At 47.4% G+C, this 12,747-nt stretch overlaps 1 long non-coding RNA gene across 1 annotated transcript; it reads right to left on the reverse strand.

Moving 5' to 3' along the window:
* Positions 1-4,482: 4,482 nt before the first annotated feature.
* LOC117038402 (uncharacterized) lies at positions 4,483-12,661 on the reverse strand. The gene is made up of 4 exons (XR_004425663.1): positions 12,459-12,661; positions 10,124-10,441; positions 6,285-6,961; positions 4,483-5,017 (listed from the first exon to the last, which is right to left on the reverse strand). It is a non-coding gene; the product is annotated as an uncharacterized LOC117038402 (long non-coding RNA).
* Between the last annotated feature and the right edge of the window lie 86 nt (positions 12,662-12,747).

Here is a 12,747-nt window from a genome sequence, read left to right on the forward strand (position 1 = left end):
CACTTAGTGAGCTTCATAAGCATATTGTCACCTGTGACTTTTCCTATGGCCGCTTGGGACCAGAATTAAGCACACAATTCTGCCCTCTCTTCAGGATTTTAAAAAAATAAATGACTGGGTCTTGCCGTGGACTGACTTGTGTCCCCCTAATCCCGAGTACCGCAGAATGGGACTGCATTTGGAGACAGCACCTTTAAAGAGGTGATTAAAATAAAACGAGGCTGTTAAGTGGGCCCTCATCCAATCTGACTGGTGTCCTTACAAGAAGAGGAGATGAGGACACACAGGGAAACAGACAAATGACCATGTGAGGACACAGAGAGAAGGTGGCCACGGAGAGACACCTCAGAAGAAAACCAATCTGCCATCCCCTTGGCCTTGGACTTCCAGCCCCCAGAACTGTGAGAACATAAATTTCTGTTGTTTGAGCCCCCGAGCCTGTGGTCCTTTGTTACGGCAGCCCGAGCTGACTAAGACAGGTCCCTCAGATCAGCACGTGTGTGCTGTGACGTGTGGTGGGTAAGTGGGTGGGAAGGGACATGTTTGGGACATAGCCCACCAGTTGCTGTGGGGCAGCATTCTCTCCATCACCCAGCTTGGCTGCTGCCCTCTGGCTTCAGGACACACTATTTCCTGATGTGGATGGGACTAGTGCCCGTGTGCCAGGGACCAGGAGAAAATAGATTCCGAGATGTGGGTTAGCCTTCCGATGGGGAAGGAAGAAAGAAGCAAATTCATTTATAGTCTGCGGAGAGCCAACCAAGGATCGCGGTGGGAGACGGGGCCAGGCAGACGGCTTCACTTTCCTAAATAGAACTCTGTTTTGACAATCTCCTTGCAGCTGGTGTCCCCACGCTTGTCGGTCTCGCCAAGTGCGCCCATGAAAGGCAGCAGGATTTTAGCTTCTCACTGCGCCATCTGGTGGCGCTCAGGGAGAGGTACAGTGGTTCTGGTGCACAAATCCTGGTCTCCCCAAAACTCAGGTAGCCCCCTTCTGTTCTGTAAAGAGTGACAGAAGGGTGGATACAAAGACTCTTGGGAAGAAAGTGATAGTGCAACGAGCACTGGACTGGAGTCAGAAATGGACCCTGGCTTTTCATTTTATTAGCTGCATAATCTTCGTTCCTCCTCGAATCCCCACCCCCACCCCCACACGATTTTGTAAATAATCAGACGTGATTCCTGCAGCAGGTTTGGATGGGGGGTGGTGGTTTGGAAGCACCTGAACCTGTGTGTAGGGGAAACAGAAGGGCGTGGGCCATGGGAGAGCACCCAGGCCCTGCCCTCGCAGGAATCAGAGCGATCGTCTGGCTTCAGGCCGGACCTTGACTTCTTGTTTCAGAAGCGGACCTGCCTCCATGTGACCAGGGACAGTAAGTGGTGGGTTCCCCGAACCTTAGGCATTTAGGCATTATCACCTTTGGAGATCTCCTCCAGGCCTGGGGATATTATGAGTCTACGAACTGATGCAACGTTGACAAGAATGTGAGTCAAAGGCACCCGTGATCTAAATAATGCAAAACAGCGGGCATTATACCCGTGTAGAACATAAAGAACTTGGGTTAAAGGTGAGAGGGAGGAGGAAGAGGAGAATTGCATCTTGAGAAAGGATTCCAACCTATTTGAAAATAACTGAAATGTTTTCCCCACATATTAAGCATAAGTCAACCTGATGGCCTCTCTCCTGCCATCACTGGGATACAGGGCATGTGTCTGCATATGGTAGGCCTTGCAGATGCCATGCTCTTTCCAGAGGCTACCTCTGTCTCCTCTAACACTTGTCTTGAAATATGCAATTCAACCTAAGACTTGGGAAACGTTCATCACACAGTGAAGAAGAATCGGGGACAGACCCTACCTAAGCCCTCTCGGGGCCCTGCAGTCTAAAGCTCCGTGACCTTGACCGTCGTTGGTGACCTGGGATCCCACTCCTTGCCATAGCCAATGGGCTCACGGGCGCTTCAAACTGAGCCACCTCCTTTCATCTAATTTGCATCTCAGTAAATTGCACCACCATTAATCTTCCTGGTTGCTCGAGTCGGAAACCAGAAGTGTTGGAATCCTTGCCTCCTGCGTCCCCGCGGCCTTACCCCTCTATGAGACATCTCTAGGGCACCGTGCTCCGCGTTCCTGATCTCGTCTCTGTCCTGAATCCTCAGCCAAATGCCCCACCTCGGCGTCACTGTGGCTGACGGTCTCCCTGTGGGGTATCTGCAATCTGCCACCCAAGGACTGCCAGCCAGACCCCTGGTGTCCCCAGCTCCTGTCTGAAGTGCCACACTTCAGGGCATGGGATGACGTCAAAGGGGCCCAGTGCTGCAACCTGGAAGACTGACTTGTTAACTTGTAACTCGAGGTTGTTGCAGTGACTGTTCGGGAGTGACAAATGACCCTAAAAGGGGTTTAGAACAACCATTTCATTAAGTTCACAGACTATGTGGGTCAGTAGGACACAGTAGGACTGGCTTGTGTCTGAAGCCAGAGGTGGGAGAGCGAATGGCTGGGAGGGACTGTGCAATGTGCAGAATCACCTGAAAGCACCTTCACTCCCAGGTCTGGCCGTTCATGCTGAGCCCTCCCATGTGGCTGCATCCCAGCACGGTGCTGGCCTTAGGGTAGTGGACTTCTTACACGGCAGCCGCGGGCTCCAAGCACAGTGCTCCAATGAGCAAGGCAGAAGCCGCATGGCCTTTTACACAGACCCTCAGAAGTCACACAGCATCACTCCTACCACGCTCCCCTGGCTACCAGGGAGGAATTAAGGGCAGTCCAGATTCACAGGAGAGGATGTAGTCCATCCCTCATGATGGAGAAATGTCATCGAATTTGCAGATATGTTTTAAAATTGCCCCAGGGGCAAAATGACCAAGAAGAGACAGGAGATAGAAGATGAATTCTCCTTTCCTGCCTCCAGAGTAGACTGTTCTGAGGGGCAGTTCCTCCAACAGCCCATCCAAAGCTATCCTGCGTGGTGGCTGCGGAGCCTGGTGGTGGCCAGTGGTGGCGCACCGCAGCTCATTTAAAGCAGTGGTCCAGGAGGAGAGGCACTGGAGCCCATCTTTCTGCCGTACTTCCCTTTTCCCTCACTATTGCGGCCCAGATCTCACACCATCCGAACAAAGCATCAGCTTTAAGCCTCGCGTCAGGCTCTGTTGTTTCAGATTGAGTGGACTAAGCTACCTTCCACCACTCATCTGTCGCCAGATCTGAGTGACGTGTTCTTTTAAATGTCTTTCTTGTCCATTCACTTTTCTCCACCCACACCGACACTCCCCCAGGCCAGGCCATCATCTCCTCTCTCCCACAGACCCCTGTAGGTCCACACGAGTGCTTCTCCCCCAGCAGTCCACACCGAGGTCAGAGGGATCTTTCTGAAACAAATCTCATCACAAAATCTCCCAGCTGAAAACCCTTTAGTGGTTCCTCATCCTCACTACACAACAGGGCTTCTCGCCCTCAGCGCTGCTGACATGGGGGATAATTCTTTGTTGTGGGGGCCTCCATAGCAACATCCCTGACCTCTACTCTCTGGACACCAGTAGCACTCCGTCCCCCAGCTGTGACAAGGAAAAGTGCCTCCAGACATGGCCAAATGTCCCTGCAGGGTGGCTGCGGTGGGTGCAAAATTGTCTGGTTGAGCAGCTCTGGTCTAACATGGGCATTCATACTTACCCTGGGCTGTGTGGGTGGCCCCGGCTGCCCAGAGCCTGCTCTCTCCCAGGTCCCCACGCAGCAGCCACCCTGGACATCTCTCAGAACTCTTCAGCCACGACAGGGCCTTTCCCTTTTCAGGTCTTGTTACCGCTGTTCCTCAGCCTGGAACATCCCCTCTTCTCCTACCCGTCCACCCCAACACACACCAGCACACCACTCACCTAGCGAACACAATTACTGACTAGTCCTCAGTGAAAACGGCACTTTTGGGAGGGCTCTTGTGGCCTCCCAGACCAGGTGTGTCCTCTGAAGCACGCTCCATGGCACCCAGGACCTGTCACTCACAGCACTCCTCCTGATGGTGGTGCGTCATCAGCTTTGTGAGGCCTCGTTAGGGCTGGTCCTTGCTCCTCCCTAAACTCCAGGACAGCAGGGCTCTATCCCCGTGCTCAGCACGGAGCTTGGCCTGTGGTGCCTGCTCGGTGCATTTGGTGATGAGTGGACAAGCGAATGGGCCAGTACTTATACATATTCCTGAGACTATCTTCCGATTCCCTCCTTTCCTCGCTCTAGATTTTTCTCTGCCACTGTGAAGCCGCCCTCTTTCTCTGAAGTTTTTCCAATTAAACTGTCCGCCCGGCCCTGAGAATCTCTCCAGACTCTGCCCAGCTCTCTGACCTGCTCCTTTGCAAAGAATGTATGCAAAGTACTTTGCAGAGTCCTTTTCAGTTTTACCAAACCACTCCAGAAGCCAGAGGGACCTGGCCAGAGGGGCATTGAAGGATCAAATCAAAGTCCAAGATATTTGAGGTATTGGATTCCTCAAAATATTTATTAAAAAATGGAGTCTCGCCCCTTGGCTGTGGTGTCCCCTGAATGTGACTTCTTGTGTCTCTTGTCACCTCTCATTCCTGACTGCCTCCTGCAATCTCCGACAGGGATGCCAAATTTGAAGTATCCTGTTTTGGACCCTTTCCTGATGGAACGTAAGCCTCTGGTACAGAGTCTGTGTTTGGCTTGTGTCTAGTTTTGAGTGGGTCAGGAATAAGCATTAAATCCTGGGGTTTTTACAGGTAAGTTCTCAAGGTTTGAAGTTCTCGCGTGTCACAGGGCTCTCGCTGGACATGGTCAATATGCTGATCTCTGAAAACCTGACATTTTTTTCGGGCATCGTTTAGAAGTGATTTTGACAGTTTTTGTTAACTGACTTGTTCCAGTTTTGCCGGTGTGCCTTCTTAGGGGCCTCTAGAAGCTGGAGGAGGAAGCTGTGATTGACAGCCCCCAGCAGGCTGGTCTTGAAGCTCTAGGTTCCTCCCCAGGTGTTGAATCCCCAGAGTTCTGGTAATCCTGGGATTTACTGTCCCTAGTGGTGAGACAAGGTAGGGCAAAGTTTAAGCAAGGCTCCCAGCTCTGAATGTGTGGCAGTTCAGAATCTTCTAATTGCAAATTAGGGTTGACATGAGGTACTGAGCCACTGAGTCCTCCGAGAAGAGAATGGGAAATGGGCTCATGGAGGTGGGGGCATAGAAGGACAGATAAAGCTGTTTTGTCTGGAATTCCAGTCCCTGGTAGGTTTGCCTGGGACCTGCCAGAGACTGAAATTCTGAAGATGCTTTGCTGACGAAGTCTCAGATAAAAAAAGAGAGAACCAAACACAATCTAAGGGAAAACTGGAAGAATAAACAAAAAGAAAGAAAGGGGCAGAAGAGAATAGAAAACCAGGTGTCCAGTCTTTGAAAGTCTTTATCGTCTTGCTAAGGTAGACCAGAACAGTGGCGGGCCTCCACAACTCTTGGGGTTACACTGGGTTTTTCCTCTTTGGAGCTGGTAGGTTTTCCCGTTTTGTTTTGTTATGTTTCTTTTTCTGCAGGATCTGACTGGCCTTGGCCCAGTCAGACGGGTGTTTTTGTGAGTCGTGTTATGACAGGTTGTGCTCTGTTGCAATTGTTATTTGATGTGTCAGCCCAGACGCAGGTTTCGTACCACATTTCAAATTAAAAGCTGCTTTTAACTGTTTGCTTTTGTGTTTTCTCATCAAGCAGGGATAGCTGCCCTTTGCTTTTGCCTTAACAAGCCCCAGAGAGATGGGGAAATCCCAGTACCGCTTTGTTCTTAAGTAGCCCAATCACTCTGCACTATCTGTGTGCTAGATTTCTCCACGGTCTACGTAAGATGGCTAATGAAAGAACGGGCCACGCACAAGAGACAAAATAACATTTAAACCTTAAGGACAAGCCGAAGAGAAATGCTATGTTTTAGGTTCAGAGGAGGTAAGCTCTCCCTCTTTGGTGCTTAGAAATCTCAGTAAATTCTCTGAAGCAGGCGCTGGTTATCCTGGTGTCACCAAATCCAAGCGATTTCTCAGTTAAATTGGTATTTATTTAAAGAGCGTCCTTGGTGATTCAAATGTGAGAACCACCAGTCTAGACACACATCAAAGCCAGTTAGCTGGCAAGTACTGGTGGACCCGACATGAAATTAGCTGAGATGCGGGTTCCAGCCAGATGTACCTAGGTTGGGACCTCCAATAACCCTTTCTCCCCAACTCAGACTCAATTTCCCTCCCATGTCTCTCTTCTCCTCCTTCCTTACCAGGCACCCCAGAAATTCCTCCTGTGGAAATTCCTTACCTCCTTCAGCGTTCTTCTCGGGCTGCACTCAGAGGCCTGCAGGGACCTGTTCCTCCCAGCCTCACCCCTTCCTCTTCCTTTCTGGACGCCACTGATGCTCATGTTGGTTTCCACTGGCTTGTTCACACCCCCAACCCCACCCTAAAAGGGTGTGTGATCTTTCCTCTTCGGGAGGCAGTGAGATGGAGTGCCTAGGCCAACTCCCAAAGCCCTGTGGAGCTCAGTTTCCTAATCTGTAAAATGGGAATAATTTACAACCTCATAGGAGTGTCGGGTGAATTACATGAGGCCGTGTATGCTTAGCCATCATGAAATAGAAGCTTACTTATGGATCCTGTAGGGGGCCTAGAAATCCTCATTTTTGTATCACTTCAGGTGATGGTAGCCGTGGTGAGGACCACACTGAGAAATAATGGTTAAGTCGGTAGTTCTCCACCTTCACTGTGTACTAGAATCATCAGGGATGATTTAAAAAGTCCGGATGCCCAGGCTGAACCTGAAACCAATGACATCAGAATTGCTGTGTGAGCGGAGAGCTTGGCATCAGTATTTTTGACCACCACACATGGGTGACTCCAGTGTGCAGCCAAAGTTAAGAGCAAAGGCTTTGGGGTCAGCAGGACTGGGCTGTACTGACTTTGGACAAGTCACTATCTTCTGGGCCTCAGTTTCTCCATCTGAAAAATGGGAATAAAATATGTACTTCATTGCTTGATTGTGCAGGTTAGTTGAGACAGTTCTGTACAGAGGTTGGCACAGGGTCTGGCACAGTGCTCAGACCTTCTCGCTTGTTGACTGGAACTGGCAGCTGAAGGGTGGTGGGTATCGGTGGCCCGGGTCAGCCCCAGGCCCATCCCGAGCGCCTCAGGCCTCTGGGCTCAGGGCTCTCCTGCCTCTTGTCGTCGCTCTGGTCCCAGAAACTTTATGAATCCAGTCTGAGCTCAGAGGGAACCTGGCTTCTCCCCACGGGCAGGGTGTGGCAGAGAGTGCATGCCCACAGCCCTGTTGTAAAGAACTTAATTCCAAATAATATTCAGTTTAAAAAAATCAGTAATGATTAAAAGAAAGAGGCAAATCAGGAGTGTTAGCTCCCTTGTTGTTGTTGTTCACTTGCCAATATGAAGTGTGTTACCTCACAAGTTAAATTTTTCTTCGTGGTTTGGCAACCTGGAAACATGGCCACCATTTATTATATTATTTCCGGGAGAATATGGTTTGTGAGTCTAAATATTCGGCTTACGAACCCCCTTTTGGGACGTGAGAGTAGGTGAGTGTGTGTGTGAGTGTGTGAGTGTGTGGTATGTGTTTTGAATGTGAACATGGGTGCTTTGCGTGTGTGTGAGTGAATGAGTGTGAGTATTGACATAAGTGTGTCAGTGTATGTTTATGCGTGTGTACGGGTGTGTTTATGAATGTGTGTGAAGCCGTTTGCGTGTGCGAATACATGTGTGAGTGTGTAACTGTGTGTGAAGAGGGTTGTATGTGCTGGGAGTTGTCAGGAAGGAGGATTTCTTGTTCCCCTCACCAGTCTTCAGGTTCTGCTTGACTCCGTCCTCTCTTAAGCCTTACGTAAACTTATGACAACTCAGGTTGAGACCTTCTATTACTGTCAAAAGCCATTTTGAAGCAATTCAAATGGTGTTTCCACTCTTCTGGGAAATCTGTACAGTCTTGGAAATTATAACAGCGTTCTGTGATCATCTGCTGCTTTGTAAAATGGCTTCAACAAATAGCTTTTTTCTCTTCTGCGCCCTCCAGGGCTGGAGGGGGAGGGGTAGACAGAGCAGTGGACAGCCTGCCGCATGCTGGGCTCTGTGCTACTTGCTTCCTTCACAATATTTCATTAACTCATGAGAGGAACCCGGGACGGTCAGTACAGTTATTTCCCTTTGAGAAAACGTGTCCAAGGCTGTTGAGGAACTAGCCCAACACCACTCAGGGACCTGAGCCTAGATCACTAGCTCCAAAGGTGTGCTCTTTTTCCTGCATTACCCTGGGAACTAATCTTTATTTTCCTCTCCTTTCTGCTCTTCTTTTGTCTCTGTCTTTGAGCCTGGATGGGACATTCCTGGCTTTGGTGACAGACAGTTTCTGCCAGAGGCTTGGTGTAGCCCGATTGGGGTCCCCTGCCCTCCCCAGAGCAAAGGAGTCCATGGGGAAAATGCCTCAGCCCTCTTTTGCTTGGTTTTCCACACCCAGCTTCAGAGCAAAGTGTTCCAGTTTCTGAAAGGGGAGAAAATATCCTGCAGGATCGCTGCAGGTTTTTCCTCTCAAGTTTTGCAAAGGGTAGGTTGAGGCATAATTTTAAATTTGGTTTTTTTGAGCTTGGTTTAAACAATTGCTGTGTTGTTATGGGGTTCTTCCAGCAAGGTAATGGAGGCATATGGAGAACCTTCTAGGCATATGGAGAACCTTCCGTTGTCTATTTGTCAATCAGAGTATATAGTCGTTGATACTGTGATCACTCTGATTATTTCGGGGCATCCTGGGAAGGGGTGTTGTCCTGCTGCAGTGCCAGCCGAAACCAGCATGACGAGCTGTGGATTTTGGAGGGTTAGGGATAGAACAGAGAGGGTAAGGCCAGGGCACGATTTGGGGGGACACAATTGGTCAGAGAGAGCATCATTTCTTTTCATCTATTACCAAAGTCATTCAGAAATGATTATATTTAGAGTTCACATTTCATGACGGCAGCTCTTTCAATATGGTCCGGAGCATTTTGATGTTGCCAGAACTTGGCCTCCTTATGTTGCCTTAGCCAGAGTATAATTTTGATAACAAACAATGACTAACTAATAAGCTGAACTCTCAGAAACCCTTATAGGTTTCTTTGGAGTATATATAGGTTAATAAAAATATGTTTAGGGAAACCACCTCAGGGATGATGTAGATGCCTGATCACTGCACTGGACACCTGAAGCTGAATAATAATGAATGCCAACTATAATTTTATATATATATATATATATATATATATATATATATATATATATATATATGTACATAGTTACAAGAAGCGGAGTACAGCATTAGGAATAGAGACAGTGGAAATGTAATGTCTGTGTGTGATGTCAGAGGGGTAGTGGATGGGGAGGGGGGATTTGTCACTGTGTGAGGGACATAAACAATAAATGTCTAACTATTACATTGTTTTGTGCACCTGAAACTAATAAGAAAATGTTGAAAAATATTTTTAAAACACTTTACAATAATTAGCAATATTCTGCTCCTTGTTTTTCTTTTCTTACAAAAATGTAAGGAATGTGATACACACCAGAACGATCTATGTGTATGACATTCAGGGAAAACGCTTTTCACCTTCAGCACAGGCAGGGAAAATGTGCAGAGAAACCCAAAGCTTTGTGGGTTTTGTCAATGCAATGGCAGCATTTCGACTGTGGGATCATCTGGAAGTTTTATCACCACAGAAGGTGAAAAACATTTCATTATCCAAAGCTCCATTGTTCTAAACCTTCCTACCTTCCTAGCGGCAGAAACTATGTATGCTTTCAAGATCTATTAAAGCAAGTCACACTCAAAAGGATGGGGCTTCAAAGCCCTTGCGACACCGTTTTCTATTTTGTATCAACCATCTCTTAGGATCTGGGTTTGGGGGCTGACTGACATTGGCAGGGAGAAGTCAGGAATCTCAGGGTTTGTCTGGAAAGTGGGAGGAAGGCAATTCAATGGGGAGACAAAGAAGGTCACTCTGGAGTTGTCTTGTTTTTTTCTTTAAAAAACTAGCTCCTTAGTATGGATGTGCCCGAGTTTCTCAAAACAGGAGCTATAAATACCCAAAGGTTGAGGCCATCAGCCAGGGGCCCCATTTCCCTGCTCACCTCTTTATCCTGCTAGTTCTCTTACTTGGAGAGCCTCTTACTTGGAACCTCTTGGAGCGGTTCTCTTACTTGGGGAGCCTCTGCCTGGCCAAGGCCCAGCCCGTCTCTCTCCTGTGAGGCCTGGCATTTGGGAAGTTATTTCAGCAGATGGTGATACGGGTTCAGGGCAGCTGGCCTGCAGTTTAGAATCCCTGCCGTGTGCTGAGGGCCAAAACCATTCGGTCAAATACACAAGAGAGTTTCGGTGCTGTCCTGGGCTTCTAGGATCCGTCTTACATAGTCTTGGTCTTCAGTGGTTTCAAGAATAGAGGAGGGAACCTGCAGAGACCAACAGGGCATTGTGAGCAGACATGGTTTGCAAGGATTTGGAAATGAATTCTGGCATTCCTTAGTCCCTATTGTTAAAACACCAGCCAACAGGCCCCAAGTGGAGTCACTTATACTGAATGCCACATCACCAAACCAAGACTTAATTACAGTCTTGGCTGTTCCAGAAATGGAAATTTCCACCAGAAAATCAGGAATCGCCTTATCAGCACTAGGTACCATGTTTCCCTGAAAACAAGACCTAGCCGGACCATCAGCTCTAATGCGTCTTTTGGAGCAAAAATTAATATAAGACTAGGTATTATATTATATTATATATTGCATTACATTATATTTTATTATATTATATTGTATAAGACCTGGTATTATAGTAAAATAAGACCAGGCATTATGTTATATTATACCCGGTCATATATTATAATAAAATAAGACTGGGTCTTATATTAATTTTTGCTCCAAAAGGCACATTAGAGCTGACGGTCCGATTAGGTCTTATTTTTGGGGAAACACGGTAGGTAATCTGCCTGATAAACCCCTGCTATCCACATAAAGGAAAGTGAGTTTGCAGTAACCAGTTTGCTTTTTTTTGCCAAATATAACTTCCTTGTTCCCATTTTCTTCTGCCTGTAAAAGTCTTTCATTTTTGCCCCGCTTCTCGAAGCTCCTTTCTATCTGCAGGTATGGATGCTGCCTGATTCATGAACCAATGAGTAAAGCCAAGGAGGTCTTCAAAATGTGCTCGGTTGAGTTTTGTTTTTTACCACTATATATATATGTGGTTTTTTGAGCTCTCCTTTGTACTGGTTAAGATGTCATACTTGTTCCCTCATTAACGAATTCAATAAAATCTCTGATGTGTTTTCATTTTATATTTGTATGAGAGGCATGGTTTTTACCTTTTAACAAATTTCGTTTAACATTAGGTAAACAATATGCCAAGTACTTTTCTAGATACTTTATGTGTTTATTTAACAAACAGATGGAACACATTTTTAGATGCTGTGTGCTATTTTAAGTGCTTTATAAATGTTAACCAATTCAAGCCTCATAACTGCCCTATTTCATGTAAAGGTCCCTTCAGCCTTCATTAGTCCATCTTAACAAACTGCGGCTCCGAATCCTGCCCTGGGTTGTGTCATCATTAAGTGTCTCGGTGCAGGCCTGTGTGAGGCTGACACACACTGGCCTTCCTGTGGGCACTGGGTGGGGCTCCCTCTAAGTGAGCTGGCGGGGGTGGGGGGGTGGGAGGTGGGGGGTAGGGGGGGTGAGATGAGGAAGGGACCCCAACTTTGTGCTGTGGAAAGCTGCATCTTTAAAGAGCAAAATGATTGTGTTGACAGCGGGGAGGGGCTGTGAAGACTGGGTTCTGTGCAGGCCCCCAGCTGTGGAAGGACCTGCGCTCCACCGGGGTAGGGTGGGGCATTGCTCCCACAGTGGACAGGCCCTGCAGCATCCTGTGCACTGTTTCCTACTAGAGGTGAACTTAAAATAGTGGTCCACTTCTCGCCTCAAGGTTCTTTTTTCTTCTCAGAACACATATCCAAGTTTTTCTGTTGTTGTTGTTTGTTTGTTTTTTAAATTGTGACATAAACTAAATGGTTATAAAATAAATACATCCTGGGGATGTAGTGTACAGCATGGTGACTATACTTAACAATACTGTACTGCATATTGGAAAGTTGCATCACGAGAAAAAAATGTCTAACTTTGTGAGGTGATGGATGTTAACTAAATTTATGCTGGTACTCCTTTCGTAATATATACATATATCAAATCATTAGGTCGTACACCTAAAACTAACACAATGTTATGTTGTCAATTCTATCTCAATTTTGAAGAGAGAGTCAAGGTGACAGTGGGAGGCATCATGGTACAGGAAACAGGGCACAGATAGAATCTACCAGCCTTGGGTTCAAATTCTGGGTCTGCCATTTACTGGGGAATGAAGTTAGAATCAATTTAAATGAGGATTTAAATCTCAATGGGATTAAATAAGTACTTTCTGTACCTTTACTTTTCCCACAGGAGATGAGGCCGAGTCCTTGGAGCTGGCTAGGGCACTAGAGGGGTCCAGAAGTTGGCAGACGGGGAGGGGAAATTGCTTTTGAATTGGTGGAGAAGAGGGTTTAACAGCGGGTGCTGATGTGGATGCGAACCCTGAAGCCTGTGGCTGGCGACCAGACAGAAGGAAATCAAGATCAGGAAAGCAACTCCAGGGCCAGATGCAGATCTGTGACTGGCAGCCCCAGAACTGCCGGCTTTGCCGGTTCCTGTTCCTGTTCCAGAGCAAAGGTCAC

This window comes from Rhinolophus ferrumequinum, chromosome 18 (genome assembly GCF_004115265.2).
Source record: "Rhinolophus ferrumequinum isolate MPI-CBG mRhiFer1 chromosome 18, mRhiFer1_v1.p, whole genome shotgun sequence".
NCBI classification, from domain to species: domain Eukaryota; kingdom Metazoa; phylum Chordata; class Mammalia; order Chiroptera; family Rhinolophidae; genus Rhinolophus; species Rhinolophus ferrumequinum.